This window comes from Argiope bruennichi, chromosome 3, assembly GCF_947563725.1.
Source record: "Argiope bruennichi chromosome 3, qqArgBrue1.1, whole genome shotgun sequence".
Lineage (NCBI taxonomy): Eukaryota > Metazoa > Arthropoda > Arachnida > Araneae > Araneidae > Argiope > Argiope bruennichi.
The window spans coordinates 116,201,478-116,224,390 of NC_079153.1; the positions used below are offsets into that span (position 1 = coordinate 116,201,478).

The following is a 22,913-nucleotide window of genomic DNA, read 5'->3' on the forward strand; positions in this document are numbered from 1 at the left end:
TGAAGTTATTACAATCAATTCAAACTTGCTTTTTAGTTCACTGATTCTCTCTGTTCATGAAAAATTAAAAGAAAAAAAATCACTTCATTCAAAAATATATTCCGTTGGAGCTTTTCAAGTTTCCGTTTAAATGAATTAAACTAGGCATTTTAAGAAAGTCTCCTGGATTTTTCGCTTTCATTATTCTCTTATTTCAGTATTAACATTTACCTTTTTTTTTTTATGCAATCAGACTTCTGTGAATTTTTGTATTCAGATTAATTTAGCTAATGATAAAAAAAATTTAAGATTCTTTAAATAGAACACTTTTGAATTATTTTTAGCATGCTTTTTAATTTATAAGTTTACAGGAAATTCTAAAATGCAGAATGGTCATGAAACAACATAAAAAAATTTTTTTGGAGCTTTTAAATAATTCAGTTTAGTGCAGCCAGAATTTCATCTAATGTATATACCATTTCATTCCTGCATATATATATATATATATATATATATATATATATATATATATATATATAATATAAAATATAGTAAAGGAATACTGAAAAACGGAAAAGGAACATAACATCATAAGTAATATTTAATTTTAATATTAATTTTTAATGTGTATTATATATTCATTTTTAAATTTATGGCTTGACAACCGATTTTTCAGAAAAAATTTTTTTTCAGAGGACCAATTAAAAAAATATATGAAAAAAAATTTCTTCCCGTCAGTGATAATTGTCTGTAAATAATTATTTACAATAAATTTATACAAAGTAACAAAAAAAATATACTTTAAGTGTGACTGGTCTGCTTTTAAAAATTAGTTTCAGTTTGGCAATGATAACATGAGCATAAAGATATATTTAATATCGTTGCAACACATGTGTACGTTAATACAATAGTTAAATCAAATAAAAAGATTGTGGAAAATTATACCTTAAAATATTGTTTTAATATTTATTAAAATTAAAAGAAATGCTACACATAAATAAATGTTATCACCGGAAGACAATTTTTTACTTTAAGTTGATTCTTGTACAAAAATATGCTTGTAATTACTGAGAGAAAATTTTAACATTTGGATTACTCTGCAATTAAAATTTTGGAAAGCTTTATGCTAATCAGTTCTAACTATCCAAGAAGTTACTACAGGCCAAATTTGTTTGATCTAGCGGTCTACTCTGTTGAGTATCTTCACTTTTTCTTATACGAAGTTAACAAAGTATTGTAGTCATTAAAAAATTTGGCCACCAGGTTCAAGTCCTCAGACCTCTCAAATTCCGAAAAATTTGGAAGTATGTTAGTCTGTTTGAATTTCACTGTCTATTTGCCTGTTTCCCTGTTTGAATTTCACTGTCTATTTGCCTGTTTCCCTGTTTGAATTTCACTGTCTATTTGCCTGTTTCCCTGTTTGAATTTCACTGTCTATTTGCCTGTTTCCCTGTTTGAATTTCACTGTCTATTTGCCTGTTTCCCTGTTTGAATTTCACTGTCTATTTGCCTGTTTCCCTGTTTGATTTCACTGTCTATTTGCCTGTTTCCCTGTTTGAATCCCTGTCTATTTGCGATTACGATAGATTACACTAGCCACAATCCTTCATTTTTACTACCAGCTTGTGTATAATAATAAACCATTATACTATATTCATCTTGAAACAAATGTAATTGTGCATGCCATTAAACGTCTAATAATATACTATAAAACAAATAAAACCTTGACATTATACTGTAAAATGAAATCATGTTCTTTGCATTCTTGCGTAATACGATCTGAATCCCAAAACTTTGGAGGCACGTATCATATGAGAAGTGAATCAACTTAGTATACAGCATGTACCCTTCCTTTAAGTTTGTCCTTAATCAAATCAAATCAAATCAAAAAAGAGGAATAGTTTCGCTGGCAATCCCATTACTTTTTTTGTTTACTTTGTGTGTGTGTGTGTGTGTGTGTGTGTGTGTGTGTGTGTGTGTGTGTGTGTGTGTGTGTGTGTGTTGCCATCTGCTACTTTGGCGACTTGCCATTCTTTGCGATGTGAAGAGGCACTCTAAAATAAATTTCAGCCATCAATTGGTCCGCAGATTTCATGTTTAGGAATTGTAGTAAAATCTGAAAAAATTCCTTCACCTGCCTGTAGGCATTCGATTTCCCGGTCGAATCGATTTTATACGGAATTCCCTAACACTTAGGGAAATTCGGTGCCATCAGCGCGAGTGACTAAACTCATTTCCATGGCTGACTTGGCCGACCCTATGACATCACCCACCGGGCATGACTCCGCTACCCCAGGTGATTACCGGCCCATTTCTATCGCCTGTTAGGCTTATTGGCTAATCTGCCGCGCTGTGACGTCAGCCACTCTCCATCATTCACCTCTCCCCCAAATCCAATTTCTGCCCCTGGATGCTGGAAAAAGTGATTCTTCTGTTTCGGACGCCTAAATTATTCCCCATCCCTACGTAAATGAGAGGTGGGAAAACTCTTGGCCTTGTTTTTATGACACGTGACAGCGCCAATTCACTGAGTGGCTCTATCGTAATGTCATGCATCGAGATTCGAAATGTAAGAATGCCAGAACACCCTCTGAAATTATCTACAGAGGGGTGTGGGAGGATTAAGAGTGTAAAGTAATTTGCACCAGTTTGTAAAAAACATTTTCCATGCATCTGATTCATAAGGCTTCAAGAATAGAACGTTTTTTATTTATCTGATAAATGTTCATCTACATAAACACGTGATTTTGACACCTAAGACTATACCTTTTATATATATTTTTTTGCATGTCTTATCGAAATAACAACCATACAGATCAGTACCTCCCCAGTCCCATGGTATTTGAAGAGATTGCGATCTAATAACTAATTTACACGAATAACTAAATTAATTTATACTATGTAATCCCAATTTTGTTTGAATTTTGGGTCTGTTCAGTCATATTCAAAAGGGTGACAGCATAATGGTTCAATACCATGCGTAAGCTGATGACAAAAACTATTGACTGTATATGATGATGTAATATGTCTAGGGTATTATACAGCATTTAACACGCGTCCATTTGGGGGAGGGGCAATCATAATCTGTAACTGATGTATAACACAAAAGCAAGACAATATACTTTATATTTCTGCTTGTTATCATTAATACGAATTTATAATAAAGTTTTTATCCTAATTCCTGATTCCAATCCAATAATGTTGGATGCTTTCGTTGTCCATCCTACGAATGCTAAAACGTATTTGGAATTATGTAAACGACTAAGATTCACACTATTGACAACATATTTCAAAATAATACGAGGATTATTATTTCAGGAGGAACCACATAATACATGCACTTGGATGAATTTTTAACACTACGCAATAAATTATGGTTAAGAGTGGGGGAGAGATGTTTCTTTATTATTCATTTAACTACAATTGGAATTTTTACATCAAATGCCAAATAATAAATGCACAAAATAAATGCATAATAACAATAAAAAATTAATTATTTTAAAAACATTAGAAATGAATAAAACATTTACCAGAAGTAATATATCTTCTGTGGAATCTAGTGCTGAATTATAAAATTTCAATTTCGAAGCCTAAAAGCTACCAGACACCAAATAGGGCACTGAAATTCATTCAGAAATTTCAAATTGATGTGCAATTTGAGTCATTTTTCACTTTTCATGGACCGTGGTAGTGAGATCTCGGTTTCGGAACCGGGAGGTTTCAATTTTCGAGACCCGATTCCACTGAACCGTCGTTTAAGCGGGTCAGGTGCACGTTAAATCCGTCGGAGCTAAACGTCCTCCCGCTGGTGTGGTGTGGTGCGGTGTGGAAGTTTGGAGAGGGGTGCCAGCTCAAGTGTTGTCCTACTCATCTGACCAAGGTTCAAAATTAGGAGGTCCGTCCCAAATAGTCCTAGTGTTGCTTTTAAATGGGACGTTAATATAACTAAACTAAACTTTACACTTTTCATTATAAAATCGAGTACATATGCAATGCTTGGCATAAAGTCAAATAATTTTGTTTTGAAGCAAAATGTCAACACAACTTTTGCAACGAAGCGTATTGCCATTTATATACAATTCGTGTGAATAGTTCCGAATATTTTTCAAATAAAGTGAATTTTGGTTCATATGTAAAACTTGGAAATAAGTTCAATTATTTCTGAAACGTAAAAAATTGCCATTGCATATAATGTTTTTGAATAAGTCTAATAAACTTTTGCAAAGAGAGGAGATGCTATCTATATTCAACGCCTATACTATAGCAATTTCTTCCGAGTCCAAAGCCATATGCTTAGTGAATATTCTATAGCATTTACAAATATTGTATGGCATCTTCCGTTTCATGATTTTGCAAATTTTTTCTTTACATTTTACACAGTCATCAATAAATACGAACTCTTCTACAAGTATAAGAATAATGCTGAATCATGTTTCTACAAAACACACGCAAAAAAAAAAAATTGATGTATTCACCCAAGGCTTTAAAATGTCATGACACCGCAAAGCTTTTAAACATTCTCATTTGCGTCGAGGGCTTACGATCGCAGTCAGGAATGCGCAGTCTTTGAACTCCCTCTACAGCTGCGTAAAGGTAGGTCTCTTTTGTGAATGTGCGAATGCCTCTAAATCAAAATGAGGCTTCAATGGCATTCGCAGTCACGATGTTATGCACTCCGAAATAAAAAATTGCCATCTGAAAAAGAAATGCCATTGTTTTTTAAAAACTGTGAGTGAGCTGTAATGAGATCGCATTATGACAGTTCTGGAATGTAGAAGTGGCGTGCAATGTAGGTTGTAACGTTTTTGTCAATTTTTATGACATTTTGTTTTTAAAAATTTAACGTGAATCAATGCATGACATCAACTTTAAAAGAATTTATCTCTTAGTAACTATAAAAAGTTATTAGATTTTTAGCACGCATGCCATTTTTTGACTAATATGGCCACAGTGGTCTGGTGATACGGTCTCAGCTTCAGAACCGGAATATTTCAGGTTCGAGACCCACCAAAAAACTGTCGTGCAAGCGGATCTGGTACACGTTAAATCAGTCGGGGCCAAACGCCCTCCCGCTAATGTGGTGTGGATGTTTGGAGAGGGGGGGTGTACCAACTCATGTGTCGTCCTCTTCATCTGACAGCGGTTCAAAGTAACGAAGTCCGACCCGTAACACACGTAACGATGTTAACGTGTGTCACTGTAACTTCTAAAAATATCACAGAACAAAAAATATTTTTTACACCATCATTTTAAACAATTTTCTTTTCAATTATACCAATTTTTTGTCGAATAATTTGTTTTTCTATTTTTAATAAATGTTTGAAAAATATTTGAAACATATTTAACAATATATTTCTTGCTCAGTCCGTTTCCATAGTAACTACTAATATTTTCTCCTGGTGTTTTTTTCCATTACTGATGATCAATATAAGAATATATATATATATATATATATATATATATATATATATATATATATATATATATATAATATATATAATCAATTTATTTCCATGTTCCTTTTCAGTTCAAAGCATGCTGTTAGTAAAAGTTTTGAATTTCATATTTTTTTACAGAATTTCGATGCTGTGAAGCATATTTAGTCACTAACATTATAAATAAGAAGAAAAATCCACATAATATTTTAAACTGAGTGAAATATGAATGTTTTTAACCACGCTGTTTTCTGTTCTCAAAGTAGATGCTTTAATCAGCATCCGAGTTTTCCCAAAATGAATCAATGAAATTCATTATTTTCCTAAAAATTAATATTTAAATCTTCATAACTCGGTCAAATATGGACGCATAAGATAGAAACATATTTTTATTTAAAAGTTTGTGTAAATATATTTCACTGAATATGATTCTTCGGACCAAAAGGTTGTATAAACTTTAGAAATTTCATAATTTTTTTCAAAAATACATTTATTGGCTGAAACAAAATAAAATATTATTTGTGACATTTAAATTTTTTTGAAAGTAAAACTAAGCACTGAATTATATGAAGAAACGGAGAAATTTTTATTCAATAATTCTGCGAGTTGCTGCATAAATTATGAAAACGAAGCATTCTGTTGTGTATACAAGATTTCAGTGCTGAGAGATTCTATTTTCTGTAATATTATTTTTAAAAAATTCTGTAATATTTTTAGTTTCAGCGAAACAAATTGTATTATTTGAAGTTTAACCACTTTCGTTTCAGTTTAAAATTCAAATTTTACGGAAGCTGGAGGAAAATTACAGAGCACACAGTGCAGTAAACAGAACGAAATTCAGCTTTTATAATAATGACTAACAAAATTCGAAACTTAAAAATATTTTTCTGAAGTGGCTATTAAGAGACCAAGTTACATAAAATATTTAATTGTATATTTTAGCAAGTAATAATCCCGATGAACCAGCTGTTGAAAGGCGATTTGTTTAAAATAAATGGGGATATTTTCTTCCTTTAGCTGTTCCATATATATTCTATTAAAATTATTTCTGGCAACACTATTTCATTAGTGATCTTCTTCGTATATAGCAATTGTGTTAATTCAAATATTATATATTTGTTTATGCAGCGTTAAATATTTTTAAACTTTAATTATTTAATGATGGCAATGCTAGTAAACTGTCACTTAGCGTATTTAATGTTTAAAAAAATTAAATTGAAGATCTAGCGCAATACAGCTTAGGAGGATAATATTTAAGGCTTTATATTATATTTTTAAAATATTATTCTTATTTATAACGTTGTTAAACTGCTCAAAAAATATATATTTAATATCGCAAAAATACACGTGCTTACAATAGCAGTAAAACAATGAAAAGTATTGTTGAAAAATACTCTAAAATATTTTTTTTATTTTACTAAGATTAGAGAAAATTTGTACGATAATGAAATTTTATCACGGAAAATCTATTTTTTAAAAAATGTTTTAATAGGCTGTTGTGTGTTGATTTGCTCCTTAGTTATTGCGAAAAATGTTAAAATATCAATTAAATATCGATTTAATTAAAAATATAATCAAAATATTGAAACCTCTCGTTTTTCAACAACCTCCTCATTCTAAAAACCAAGAAATAAATACGAGCCGAATTTGACATCTCTCGTTCAAGACATTTTTTTTTCTGTTGAGCATTTTGAAAGATTTTTAGATCATGCATATTACACCACTTGATTTGCAAATAAAAACCAATCTATAAAATTATCTTGTTCAAAGTCTGTATAAGTACAATGGTTCTTTAACTTGAAATCCTGAAAAGGTAGAACACTTAGTTCATATTATTTTAATTACTATCATGAAATAATATAAGAGCCTTTTAATAACAGCCTATTACTAGGTTTAATTAATAATTTTTAATATGCCATAGAATATCATAATTCTTCATCCATTCCATGATGTAAATGAAAATGAAGTAATATGAAAGCAGATGCCTTGAGTAATATAAAATTCAATCTGCCGTTTGAAAACATGCTGCAGTCTTCGATGAATAAAAACATAGCTCCCATTATACTTATGTGATTTCAGCATTTTTTATAGCAGCTCTAAATTGCAATATATTTACTGATATGGTGGCAATATTTTTCTGCCTATAAAAAATAATGGAGATGTTGAACATTTAGGACGAAACTGTACTTTCTCCAAGAGAATTAACTACCTCCAGTCCAGTTCGAATTACATTAATGCAAATGAAATTGTATTCCTCCATATCTTGAATAAACGAGAAGCAGGTGCAAAGAGTTCCCACATTTTCCATTCTGTTTTAATTCCTTCTGCTACGCAACTTTAATGGCTTTTCACTCAAAAGGCCATTATTTGACGTTAATGCGCCAACTTAAACTCCAATTCGGTATTTAAAAGTTCTTTAAATACTCACAAGCATTCTCCAATTATTTACCCTCTGAGAATTGGCAACGAAATGGACTTTTAATGGCGATGCGCTTTAAATATTTTATTCATAAATGGTTCGAAATATTGTTTAGACAGCGTTTAGAAACTTTAGAATCTTGAATTTCTAAAGAAAGCGTGGAAACTATCTTTAAATATAAACCGAAATATTAAAAGAATTTCTGAATTCTGGTTCAGAGCAAATAGATTAATTTAAATATAATATATAAAATTTCTCGATACTCATTGAGAACTGTATGCTACTTTTTTAATTATTATTTAGAATTTCAAAGAACTTTTCCGATTTATGCACGCTTTTATATATTTAAATGCATTTCAATATATTTGAAGATCCCTTTTGTTCTATTTCTCTATTTAATTGGCTTTTTTAAAGTATTTTTCTTTGTTGCAGAAATTATTAGAATAAACAGAAAGCAACTGTTTATTTGATCTCATATAATGTTTATCTGACGATGCTCATACCAATTTCAATAACCCGATCAACCTTTAAATATATCGTATGCAGTTAGATGCTGCTATAATAATATCAGCAATAAAAAGAGTTTAGTTGGCTGGTTAGGGTTTTGGCGCAAAAGCCAGATCTGGCCATGCTGCAACAATCAAATAGTAAAAAAAATGATAGATTTCCCATGATAGATTCTTAAAGTTAGTTAGAAGGTAAGGTTTCATAAAGCAAGCAAATATATTAGAAACGTAATTAAAAATCATTTAAGAAAAAGGTAAAGAATATTGTTACGAACCTGTGATGCGGCTTCCTAGCATAGCTGGTTCCATAGGAGGTCCCAGAGCTTGGCGACCATTTGGCGACTTGGCGACGAATTTGGCGACTTTGGCGCCAAAATAGTTTATACCCGAAACATCGAGAATTTTCCCGATCCGTCGAGTAGGATCGGAGATACGCCTCGAACGTTCCTGATTGGTTGAGAGGCTTCTAGCCTCGCCTCCTAAGACCTACAAAAGAAAGTAGTCCTGCCGCTGCCGAGTAGTGGTGTGGACCAGCGGTGAATTGGGTTGCGAACCAGTGGAGTCGAAGAGTAGTCGTGAACCGATGGTGAATTGAGTAGTCGGAAGCGACGGTGAAGAACTCGTCTTCGAGGGACTAGCGGAGCAGCGACGGAGTAGAGCTGCTGTGCATACTGTTATATGCTGCACGTTTCGGCTGAAGATAATCGTCTTCTGTGCTGTATATAGTTGTCGTCTTTGTGCTGTCCTGTGTGTTCTCGTGTAAATAAACGTCGTTGTTTCATTTTCTACTGTCGCCTGCTGATTGAGTGTTCTCCATATCATATAACTTCCACTATCCAAACGAACCCCGGAAATCTCGTAACAATATAAATTATTGGCATACCAAAAAAATACTTGAAAAGGGATAAAAACTTAAATAAAATGTCAAAAATCAATTTTCATTGAAAAATATTAGTGAGGTTTGTCACCTACTGATTCACTCATGTACATGTATATTGCATTAAGAAATCGTAAACGATGATTATTAAAAACAGCACAATCGATTAAACATGGACATGTTAAATTCACATCTTCTTCTCCGGATTGAAAAAAGTCAGATTCGTCTCTTTATAGTTAAATATCTGTTATTTACTCAATAAGAAATATTTTTTTAAATGAACTAGATTAATTTTTAAAGGTAGAACTATTCTTCTTGTATTCAGACTATTAACACTCAATTATAATGGATATTTATAAAATTAACTGAAGGAAATAGAGTAAATTATTCGCAATATATTCGATATACAGCTAAAAATTAATCTAGTGAAAGGGAAAATGTGTTTATGTGACCTTACGGATTTGAAATACCATCTCTATAACAGGAAAAATTGATCATATGAAGAATATAATTATATACTAATGATATATTTAAATTCGAATTTTTCCTGTTTCTGAGATATTTTAAAACAATAAAAATACATTTAGCTCACTTTAGCTCTACATCGCTATAGTGAGCTAATGCGAGCGGATTTACATTTTTTTACATATTGACAATATATTTTATTTATGCTTCTTTATATTTTCCTGATAAAAAATAATTAACAATTCATCACTTCATTGTCTTAGAATTTATACTGTTTAATTTACTTACATTTTATCCAACACCTCTTCCATTCTATCACACAGATTCTCAAATTGCCCATTCTGTTTCTAGTCTCAGAAAAAGATTTTTGTGATCTAATCAAAATATTCTTAGCAAAGGAGTCATTTCTTACATTTATTTCTTGCTTCTTATAGCAAGGACAAATTTTTAATTATTTCTGACAATCGCTTATCTTTTTCAAAATGTACATAATTTTTAATAATGGCTTATTTAAAAATAAAAGTTTTGTCACGGCAATCACTTGTAAAACGTTTTTGAAATATTCATTTAAAAATAAAAAAAAAAAACTAAGCCAAGTTTTTATTTTTTGGATTGAGTTCTTCAATAGTATTTCAACTATATTCTCATGGAAAAAAAATTGTCATAATTTATCTCTGATTTTTAAATGAATGAAAATATGACATATATTCCATGTTTAAAAAGAAAAATGTCGTGAATCAGTTTGTGTTAAGGTTATCGATTTAATTAGTCTTGAAATTTTATATAAAATACTTCGAACTTCCAACAAAGCAGGAAAATTTCTCTTCCATATTTTAAAAAATTACTTTTTCAAACGGTCCAGCACAGCTCAAAATACTTAAGTGTTTCCGTCACCACTCTTTTTCCACCACATAAAGCGATTGCGTGTTGAATCACCACCCACACTATGACGCCCCTCGCCGCCCTCGCAATCGAACCCTCGCTCTGCCAACCCCCCCCCCCTCCTCCGATATTTCTGATAAAATTTGGGTAACCGTCGACTTTCACTGGATAGAGAGCAATAGCGAAAAGTGATTGAATTTATTTCGAGGGTACGGGGAAGGGCGTGTGGACAAAGGGGTTTTGGAGGAACAAAAGATGTTTAAGTGGGGCCCGAGATATCGCGACCATCGGAGGTCAGGGGTCAAATCGGGGTGATGAGTCGGAAGGAAATCGAAGCCCATACTTTGTTTATCATGCAACTCTTCTCATTTGGTTACCAGAGGAAGTTCATATGGAAGGGTCAACTGTTCTCTAAAAGGAGGATGGCAGAGAAGTAAATTTGATTTGGTGCTTTAGACAGTTTAGATTCGTGTTGGAGAGTTATCGTATTAGAAGGAAAATAAAATTCATAATAGTTTTTTTTACTACAATAAGGTTTTTAAAAAATTGAATGAAATATAATGAAAGAACTTCCCCAGCTGCGTAATGTCATTTTCATGTAAACATGCTTCATAAATCATATCATTTAATGACATCAAACATGACATATTTCATGATGACATGACGTATATCAAAACATACATATTGTTACGAAATTTTCCGGGTTTCGTTTGGATAGTGGTAATAATATGGTGTGGAGAATGCTCAATCAGCAGGCGGCAGTAGAGAAAAAAAAAAACAACGACGTTTATTTACACGAAGTCACACAGGACAGCACAAAGACAACTATATACAGCACACAATTTTCTTCAGCCGAGACGTCTAGCATACAACAGCATACACAGCAGCATACAACGAGACACTACTGCAGACAGTAGCTCACAGCGTAGTTCAGCACTAGCTTCACTCCGTCGCTGCTCCGCTTAGCTCTGGAAGGCCAGTTCTTCACCGTCGATTCCGATTACTCTTCTCTGTCACTTCCGATTACGACTCTCGGCAGCTGCAGGCTGCTCCTTTTATAGGTCTCAGGAGGCGAGGCTAGAAGCCTCTCAACCAATCAGGAAAATTCGAGGCGTATCTCGGTTCCTACTGGACGGATCGGGAAAATTCTCGCTGTTTCGCGTATAATCTATTTTGGTGCCAAAGTCGCCAAATTGGTCGTCAAGTCGCCAAATGGTCTCCAAGCTCCGGGACCTCCTATGGAACCAACTATGCTGGGAAGCCGCATCACAGATTCGTAACAATATGTTTTGATGACATACATATGCAATTTGAATTATTCAGTGCCTATCAAACACAACGCGAATTCTTTTCATGATCATTTTTCATTGCAATATCTAAAAATAATTTCTATTTCAAAAGTTACCATCATTTAAAAAATCTCATCCAATTTATATAATCTTGTATTTAAGTTACTATTTGCTTAATTCTGACTGAGAACTGTTGTACAATCCTGTTAATCTCGAAACGTTCCTTATTTTGATGCGTGAAATTATAATGAAAGAAGAAAAATACAAAACAAGCTAACCATGTTTAAGAAAAGTCTGTTTTAATTTTTTTCCTGTTGTGAGTTTTATTTTGTGCTTCTAAAAATGATCGTATGTAATTATTTTTAGGAACCAGAAAAAAAATCAATATAATCTAATTAGGTAATATGCTCTCGTTTATTGTGTATTTTATTTGTCTGTTTTCTTAGTTTTGCCATTAAATATTAATTAATATATGTATTTTTTTTTTCTTCTTTCGGAACAAATTGTATTTATTATATTTTCATCGTCAGGCCAATCGATCGACAAAGATTGTCTCAGTCGATGAAAAGAGACAAAAGTAGTTATTTTTTGTAGAAATATTTATGTAATTTTACTTTTCAAGATTATAGATAGTTGCAAACCAAAATCTGTATATTTATGTCCACTATAGAATCTAAATTATCAGATTCCTTCAGTTAAAGATGTACAAATGCGACAAGTTTTTTATTATTATTATTTTGCGATGAATCGCTATTCAAGTATATAATCATATGCACTCATGAAATGTGTTTGATCCTGCCAAATGTTTTTAAAAAATGTAACCGTTCAATCATTTTAATGAATATCTATTCTAAAATTTTGTCACGCATCACTTGATAAGTCTCCAGTCTGACAAATATATGGCAAAACTATTGACAAACCCATATGTATTCTGAATAATACTAGTCTTCAAACGATATGTGTATCATGTCATTCTAAAAATTAGTTTACAAGTTACAATTGTTATAGTGATTCCAGGTTTGTAATTTTCAAAATAATGGACAAAGGAGCATTTCTTGTATTAAATAAACTTTGTTTTTTCATGGGAGGGGATACTGTTGAAGTCAAACAATTATTTTATAAAAGCTATGGAGACTCTGCGTACCAACACTGATGATCCTGAACTCTCTGGTAGCCCAAAATCAGCTGTTGTTTAGAAAAACATAAGCAAAGTCCACAAAATAGATTTAAGAGAACGTAAAGTGAAGTCGCGTGAGATTTCTGACACCTTGATGATGATGTCGTGTCCGCGTTACCAGAGAAAGGGGGTGCAGTAGCTTCTGAGGGTAAAGACCCCTGAGCACCCGAGGGCAGAAGTCTGACTTCTAGCTCATATGAAGATGAAACTCACACATTCGCTTGGGGGGCACATTCACACACCTCACAGATGGAACACAAATGAAGAACAACCCTGCCCGAACTTGATTCGAACCCGGTAAGGCCAGATCATGGGGAAGATGCGCTACCCCTATGCCAGGACGCCTTAAGATATCAAAAGGTAGTTTGTTTATACTTTTTTTAGAACTTTATACGAAAATTTGAGCATGCGTATGTTGCTTTCAAAGTGGGTATAGCGCTTGCTCACACTGGGCAAAAAGCAACAGAGTGTCGATTGTTCAGAGCGTTGTTTAGTGCTGTTCAAGTGAGATAAAAAAAAAAAAAAAAGATTTCATTCCTCGATATCTGATAATGGGTGAAATATGGATATATTATTGCATACTTGAATCAAAAAGATCGTCAGCTGAGTGGATAACAACTGGTGAAAGTCGTCCAAACCGATTAAAAAGTCATCTGACAAGGTTATGAGACCCGCATGGTTTTTTGTTCATCAACTATAATGAGAAAGATAAAACTATCAATAAGGAATATTTCATGGCATTATTGGATCGATTGAGTTCAGAAATCATGAAAAAAACATGCAAAAAAGCGCTGTTTCACCAAGACAATGCCCCGTGTCAGAAGTCGATGAAAACGACGGAAAAATTAACTGAATTACTCTTCGAATTGCTTATTCTCCCACCGTACTCTCCAGATCTGGATCCAAGCGATACTGGCTTTTTTGCAGACATCAAAAAGATGTTTCAGGGGAAGAAATTTAGCTCACATGAAGAAATGGGTGCTGAAACTGAGATCTATTTTGAGAGCAAGGATAAATAGTTGAATGAATAGACTGAATGTATTACTCTCGAAGGAGAGCATGCTGACGAATTTCTAAAATAATAATAATTTTCTTGGTTAGATCAGAGACTTATTGACTGATATGAAAATGCGAGGGAAATGAATTTTTTCAGTAATTAACTCTGGCAATAGTTGCCATTCAGAAAAGAACATTACTACGAAAGCAGTGAATGTCAGCATAAAATATGAGGAAACATCGAGAAATTAAAAAAAAAAAAATTCTTGATGTTGCGTTGCTTTTAGCTATGACTTCTATAATTTTTTCTCCTTGACACATGTCAGAATACAATTCATTTTTCTATAACAGTCATGCCCAACTTTTACAATCTAAAAAAATAGATAAGCCTTTATTTAAAACGCATGTAGTGTAATCACATTTATATAAGCTTGATAACACTGACACATAAAAAAAATTATAAATTTCTCCAACCACTGTCCTCTCATGTCCAAACGGACACAAGAAAAATACTTTCTACTTTTTCCATTAAAAGCTGACACGTGACTAGCATACGCTTGAATAATAACATTATAAATTATAGGCAACCAAGGAAAAAAACACACACACATTTAAGAAATAAGAACCGAAGGTAAAAAACTAAAGGATTAAAAAAAGATTTGCATTGAATGTAGCCGATAAGACCGACAATTTTTCTCCCTCTAAAAGCGTGTCGTTTATCGCACGACTAGCTGCTGCCATCCCCGTCCAAGAAATAATGACACGAAGGCGAAATAACAAGCATTTAATACTCCAGCGGCGTAGTGGTCAAATATATTTGATCTGGTTTCCTTCCCGTCTTGGAGAAGAAAGGGATGCATAAAAATGATGGATTTCGGCTGTAATTCATGATACGTGAGAACACAGCTCATGTCAGTGACCTCTTTCGTTTAAATAAAGGCCTCCTCTGTGGAACTGTCAGGTTTGGGTGGACACTGCAGCGGAATAAGTCATTGCTCAGCACAAATATATGTGTAGGTTATAATGAGCGGTGTCTGGTTCATTTGAGAGTTTTGACGGTAATTTATTAGCGGTCATGCAAGTAACGGAAGTGGATTTCTTAATTGCAGCGAGGGACTTGACTGTTCTTTGGTTTATATGGATTTACGCATTGCAATTGTTAATAACGGCAAGATCTTTATCTGTTAAATAAATTATATGGATATACTCTTTACTTGATTTATGTTTGGAAATAATTTTAGAAAAGCGCCAATTAATATGGAACGATATATTCGCGTATAATACTACGCAAAGGAAGATTAGACCATTAAAGAATTTATTAATATGAATTTTACAGGATGATTTTGAAATTGAAATTGCGATTAAGCAAGAACTGATTAAATATTTTTGTCAGTTTTGAAGCGTTACTTATACATTATTTATTATACATGAGACATTTGTTTTATTATTTCTCTAAATATTCTAATCAGGCCTCCTCTCTTTATGTTAATTTGCCTTATTATAGAATAATAAGTTTAGTTCAGTTGTATTAACGTCCCACTTTAAAGCAACACTAGGACTATTTTGGGATGGACCATGTAATTTTGAACCGCAGTCAGATAACAAGTATGACATCTGAAATGGCACTCTCACTCCAAATTTCCGAACCACACTAACGGGAGAACGTTTGATCCAGACAGATTTAACGTGCACAAAACTCCCTTACACGGTGGCTCTTTGGCGGAATCGAGTCTCGGTCGCAAAGCCGAAACCTTCCCACCAAGCCACCAAGACCCTCACTGGATTGTAAACATAAAGTTACAAATGAGTTACAAAATTATTGAACGAGTTCTGCATGATACGCCAAGTCTCAATGGACTTATTTTTATTTTGATTTCTAAAGCAATAAGCTTTAATATATTTTAAAGTGTTAAAGCAATAAACTTTAATACTTTTAATATAGTGTTTTATTAGTGTACAAATGAGTCGATTCTAGCATTTTAATTCTGCCATGAACTGCAAGGGAGAGAGGAACCGGACATGCCCAGATTTATTTTATAGATTGTATTAAAAATTCTATCTGGGCAAGGGAGAGAGGAACCGGACATGCCCAGATTTATTTTATAGATTGTATTAAAAATTCTATCTGGGCAAGGGAGAGAGGAACCGGACAAGCCCAGTATTATTTTATAAAACGTATTAAAAATTCTATATAGTGGCGCCATATATCGATACCGGCACCTTTCCCATGCTAAATGAGCGCTCTGTCTTCTGAAATACTCCGCTTTCGAGTAAAGGGGTGCAAATTCCATAACTAACATTTACTGACTATTCCATAACTAACATCAATTATTTATCAAACGATCACAAGACTATATGTATTTTAAGTATATAATTGCAAGCATCGTAAAACTTTGGGAGTAATTTTTTTTTTCAAAATTTCATATTGAATAGGTATTTTAGTATAATACATTAGTGCTCACTGAACTTTCTTTCTCAAGATTCTTAAAGCAACAAGCTTTATTTTTTTCTTAGTGAGAATATAAGTTACTACATATATTTTCAATTTCGCATAGAGCCTAAGAAAGGAAGAGAGAAACTCGATTAATCCAAGAAAATTTTTATGGATTTTAAATTTTTTTCGTAATTGATTTCATAATGTATTTAAATGCGCTAAAAAAAATTAGATGGAGGCGCCGGGTATCGATCCCGGTACCTCTCGCATGCTAAGCGAGCGCTCTACCATCTGAGCTACGCCCCCTACGAATATGAGTATACAAAATCTCTTTATCAACAGTTCCTGACCTAGTTCTGTCGAACCAGTTTCAGAAGTCGAAAGACTTTCCCTCTTGAAGCATAAGTGTGTCAATAAAGCAAACTAAAGGCACGCTAGATATTAATATTCAAAGCATTTCACTGCTTTTGAATATTAATGTTTCTGTAATATATTCACACAACAAACATTTCTATCATTCTCTCCCAACGATAACTTTTCTTAATTACAAAATGTTGTAAATATATCAATATCAAAGATATTAATTTATCTGAAAGTAGCATTCCGTTCCAAAAGTGAATGGTTTGTTTATTAATAATGAAAAATGTGTAGCGATTTGTTTAAATTGTCAATTATGCATAAACTGCTCCGAAAAATTTTCTAATTCAAAAGGTTATTATGTAGTACCTGGCTGAACGAAACGATAAATAAAAAAATACTATAATTTGGTGATATGTTAGATTACAGTTAAGATTTTTTTCCTTCCAAAAATAAATAAAATAACTTATCATATAATATATTTTAACGTAAAACAACATGAAACAAATTTTTATAACTTTAAGCTCAGGCTGGAAATAATATTAAAATAAAGTTTGAAAATAAATATTTAGAAATTCTTAAATTTAAGGGTGTTATAAAAACGTATTATATATATAATATACGCTTATTACATATGCATTAATATTAAGAAAAATGCAGTCAAGTATTAGCTATCTTCTGATGATATATTTTTCCTTATAAAAGCAGTTGAAACTATTTCAGGAAACATAAGATAGATATTTTTAATTACTCGCTACTTCAATTTTCTCATTGTTATCAAGATAGTCTTGCCAATAGATGCAATACTATTTATAAGGTTATTAAAAATTTGCATTGAAAGTATTTAATTCAATTTGCATTTAATAAATTATTTCTGAACAAAACTTAATCTTGAATGTTGCCGATAGAATTTTTTTTTAAAAAAACTATGGAGAGATTTTAATTTCTTTGTATGCTTTAAGAAATACATTTTCCATGGGAACGTTATGACGGTTTTTCAAGAGCCAATTCAGGCTTTTCATTTTTGCGTCTGGCTTTCAGCTTTTTGACAATTTCAATAAAAACGTATTATATTAAAACATATTCAAAACCACGCAAGACTGAATTTCTTATTTCATTAGCTATAATTCATCCTTAAACCCGTTGATTTGCTCAAGTGGTTCCGCGTATCAGAATAAAACACGTCTGTTTGAAGCGTTCCACATTTGTTATTTCATCCGCATCGAAGAAAGGAAAGCTTCTCTTAAAAACCATGCTTGTCACAATTAAGTCCACTTTGGCATGCCCTTTGCCAGTTAACATTAAAACGGCTCTAATAAAATAATTTATTTGCGAGTCTTTCTTTTCTCTTTCGGTCAACATCGAAAGGCAACCAGATGTCTTAATTACGCCAAGATGAGAGGAAAAAAAATGTGGTGATAATACTAAATGCAAAGAAATTGCCGCCCAAGCGCACGCCAAGTTATTCTTCATCGCATCCATCAAAACGTCAACCCTTTCCACACTCTGTCGGCGGAACTTGGAAAAAGATCGCCAAATCCGCCACAGTTGATACACGGAGCGTTTGAAGTTGGGTTGAAGACGGAGGGTTCTGGCGGATCAGTGCCCTTTGACCGGTTTATATCTTTAAGATATTCTTTTCTTTCACTTCAGCTCTGCCATAAATGTCATCTTATTAATCTTATTTACTGGGCGATGTAAACTTTTAGTGTACGTTGGTTGTTATTTTGTACTTTGCTTTGTTTAATTATTTAAGTAGGATTGCTTCGATGTTTTATTATTTATTTAGAAATACGATGGCGTTTGTTTAAATGCCGACTATTTTAGTTATTTCAAATTTTTTTATACTGAAATACTTTTTTTAAAAATATTTAAAGTCTAAACATTTTTGCACCAAGTTAGTTAGAAATCTGACACATGGAAAGCTCTCGATTCTGGAAAGTTTTTTTTTTTCCCTAGATTCTTCCACAACATGCATATAATAGAACATGCCTAATTAATCTTAAGTAGCTATTGGTTATGGATGGACAAGTTGGTAAATCAAGCAAACAACCTAAAATTGGGATTATTTCAGATATTTTTGGGTGATGAGGTAATCTTACCACTGACCCTGTAAATACCAAATGGAAATTAATATAATGTCTGAAATACTTGACATATGAGCCATCAATATTTTTTAAAATAAAAGTAATTACTGTCTATGAAAAGTAAAAGAAAAGGCAGTGGGAAGGAAAAAAATAACACATAAATTAATGAGATAGTAAATTTATGATATAATCGGCATAATTATTCACTAAAGCAGAAATGGTGAAATACTTACTACATCTAAAAATAGTAAAAAAGCAGAATTTTTCAGAGGCTAATTTTTAAAAGTTAAATTCTTCTATTTTTTCCCCCTTTTATTTTCTCGTACATTAAGTATAGAGAAAGTATAGTAATCGTTAAAAAATTCGATTTTGATGATTCTCCATGTGTAACACTCCCAAGAGTTTGAAAAATATATTTTTGGAAAATGTCCTTGTGGTGAAAGCCAGTTAACAACTACGCTACCCGAGCAATTGCTTTTGTATTGTGGTCATGTTACTCGGCTGCGAACCACAAGGTCCCAGGTTCTATCCTCGCTCATACCAAACCTCTGCATCCTCTTTTCTGTTTGTCTGTCTGTATCAAAAATAACTCAAATACTGTGAGCTAGAAGGAGGAAATTTGGTATACGGTCTTTATACCAAATTTGTATATTTCTATCAAACTTTGTGCAAGCTCTGTTCAGAGGACATTTGTCTTTCCTGCCGTTCTAATACAAGTTAGCAAGATTACAAAACGACGAAAGCTAGATAGGTGAAATACAGAACACAGATCTAACATCTTTAGTGTAGACACTTACCAAATATTAAGCAAAATCCAACAGTGGATTGATTATCTGCAACTCTGTATTTTCAAAAACATAAAAACGCAATGACTTCAATATGTCAAACTTAATGCGTGATTTTGCGACATTAAGTATACTGTTATGTCAAATTTCTGTTTTGAAGAAGGCATTTGAAGCCCAAATTCAGTTTTTGTATGTTATTAACTGCAAATCAAGGATTAATCGCCAAAATAACCGCCAAGGATCTCACAATACATTCAATAAAAATGCTATATCCATACCAAAGATTAATCTTTCGTAACCATTGTCCGTTGAAGCCTACAAGGCGTTCATTAAGATAACATCTTTATTAGAGAGTATGCGAGAAAGTTTTAGGGAGACCACTCCCACTGGTGTGTTATAAAAATGTACTGATAAATAAACAATCCAATAGTCAGGAGCATTTTATTCAAAACTGGGAGAAAGCAAAGGTAAAGGAGCAGAACTCGAGACTGCCTTAAGTAATTCGATGTGTCAGATGAATGTCTTTCGAGAAAAAGACAGTATGGAATTTACACACACACACACACACACACAAAAAAAAAAAAAAAAAAAAAAAAAAAAAAAAAAAGAGGAATTTGGATCTACTCACTAAAGAAAGCGAGCTTATCCGCAAAAATAATATTCCCTTAGATTTATTTCTGAAAAGAAATTAAAATACGGCAAAAGTTCCTTTAACCGAATATTTTTTTTTCTTCTTTAAAAATTGTTACAACCTTCGATTCCAGACAATTTTTCAATTAATTAGAAAAAAATCTTTTGCTTGATGAGTTGCTGCAGATTTAAAATTATTAAAAATTCATCCAATAAGAAATTGATATTAGTCGCTTTATAAGGATCAAATAAGAATCAATAATTTAATAACGGAATCTATAGCGAATCTTTCAGGAAAAAAGTATGTCGTCATTTTTACAGCACGAGGAAATAGTTAAAATTGTTAGAATGACATCTGTAGTTACTTTTGTCTACAGTCTATAACGTCTTATATAAACTGGAAAAAATTGGATAAACTGGAAGTAGCCTCCACAAAACTTTCTTGTGTACATTTTAATAAAAGCGTTCTCCTAGTGAACGCCTTGCATAGCTTTGGCGTGCAATAATTATTAAAAAATATAAACCTTTGATGTGAATTTAACATTTTTATTGAATCTATCATGTCATCCTTGGCGATTATTTGGCGAGTGATCCCTGGCATGCTATTAATGGTATTCAAAAATCAAATTTGTGTTTTAGATGCGTTTTACCCAATCGATCGTAACAAAAATGTGACTAAAACTACACGTAGTCGCAAAATCTCAAACCAAATTTGATACATTTAAGTCATTGTCTCCTTAAGTTAACGTGTTTATATGTTTCTAAAAGTACTGACCGACAAACGGTTAATCCCTTGTCCCATTTAGCTTAAAATGTGATAAGTGTCTAGACTATAGCTGTTCATTCTGTGTGTAGAATTTTCTTTCCTGCTCTCTTCATTCTGTAATTATTGTGTTAACTTATATTCGATATGTTAAGGGAGCCAGACATACTGACTTCCTTTATATTGATTTTGCTCAAAACTTAACAGAAATTTGTTGTTGTTTCTAATGGCTGTTGTCTTTGACAAGCCCACTGACTTTAAGAAGTCCTACCCTGATCCAGTACACTCAGTGGTATTGCTCCCGATATGGAGGACTTTGTAACCACGACAGATGTATACGCGCGTCAGCCACCACACACACAGGGAGTCTTCGGCCGACCGGGTTCGAATTCGCAACCCAAGGAACGAGAATCCCACGCCCTACCAACCAGGCTATCCCGGCCTGAACAGAAGTCTACAAATCTGGTATATACATAGGCCGTATACCAAACTTCATCCCTCTAGGTCAAAGTGTTTTTAAGTTTTCTTTATCGGAGACAGACGGACATTTTCCAAAAATGTGTTTTTCGAACTCAGGTGTAAAATGTGGAGATTTGTTAAAATCTGGAGTTCGAATTTTTGACGATTACTATACTACATATGCGAGAAAGTAAAAAAAGAATCGTCTTTGAAATAATTAAGCTTGTTACAAATTTATTTCGTTCATTCTTCTTTCAGCTCATGGCCTTATAAAATGAAAACTGATTACTGGCATTCAATTCATCAAGCAATTATTAATTATGATAAACGGCATGAAATGGGGAAGAAACAACTTTTTAGTGCTTAGCTGGCAAAACACCATAAATATTTGAACAAAGATCTCTCTACATCCAGAGGCAGATAATACGTCACTCTCATACCCCACTACCCAGAAAAAGCACTTCTTCACAAACAGTGCTTATTATATAAAGGGCAAGATCGTAAAGTTCCAATTCAGGAGAGTCTATGATTTAGAAGCAGACAGCGCCTTCCTTCCACCAGTCTTGATTAAACCTACATTTCACGATCTTCTGAGCTCTCTAATGAATAAGCCTTTCAACCTGTTTCGACGACAGATGAAACAGTAAGAATGTGCACAGTCGGTGGTTATTTTTCTTTCTTTTCAGCCATCCCCTCGTTAACTGTTATCTTGTCTGCATTCAGTTCCATCCTGATCCATGGAAAGGGTGGGGGAAAAAAAAGAATCGACCGAATGAATGCGTAAGACACGTGTTACATTAATGAGTGCTATTCCTTTCTCTAAGTGCTGTCATCAAGCTATAGAGTTGGGGTTTTCTTTCCTCTTTGCTAGAATGAGAGGGTGATTTTTCAGGACTTCTCTGACATCCATTCATTTGCGTGTGCCTACAATTTTAAAATAAAATCGATAGCTGGAGTGCCAGTAAATTGACAGGTGGAATCCGATGCTAATGTCATTCCGTTTTTGAGGGGTTTGCATGCACTTTGAATGGTACTTCTGAACGTTCGAATGCAGGTTTTGAACTTGAAAGAGATTAGCAACGAACTCAATTGAAATTGAATGACAACATAGAAAACTGACTAAAATTTTTCTAAAATTAAAACTGAAACGTTTTCGATGCATTTTTTAAATAATTAGGTTTCTATTAGGTGCAATTCTGCAAGCAAACACTAACCACCTTTTCATAGATTGCTGAAAATCGCGCATAAGACGATATGTTAAGTGCATATGATATATGATTTGTGAATGCATAACTAAATCATATGCAGACCATTGTAACACATATATATTGCAATAATTAATTCCAAGAAAGTTCAATCTTACAAATTTTTCT

At 33.0% G+C, this 22,913-nt stretch overlaps 1 protein-coding gene and 1 non-coding gene across 4 annotated transcripts in view; one reads left to right on the forward strand and one right to left on the reverse strand.

Moving 5' to 3' along the window:
* The window catches only part of LOC129964016 (neuron navigator 2-like), a 654,345-nt gene that overhangs the window by 169,088 nt on the left and 462,344 nt on the right, over positions 1–22,913 (forward strand). The window lies entirely within an intron of this gene.
* Positions 16,693–16,765, reverse strand: Trnaa-agc (transfer RNA alanine (anticodon AGC)). Its single transcript has one exon. It is a non-coding gene; the product is annotated as a tRNA-Ala (tRNA).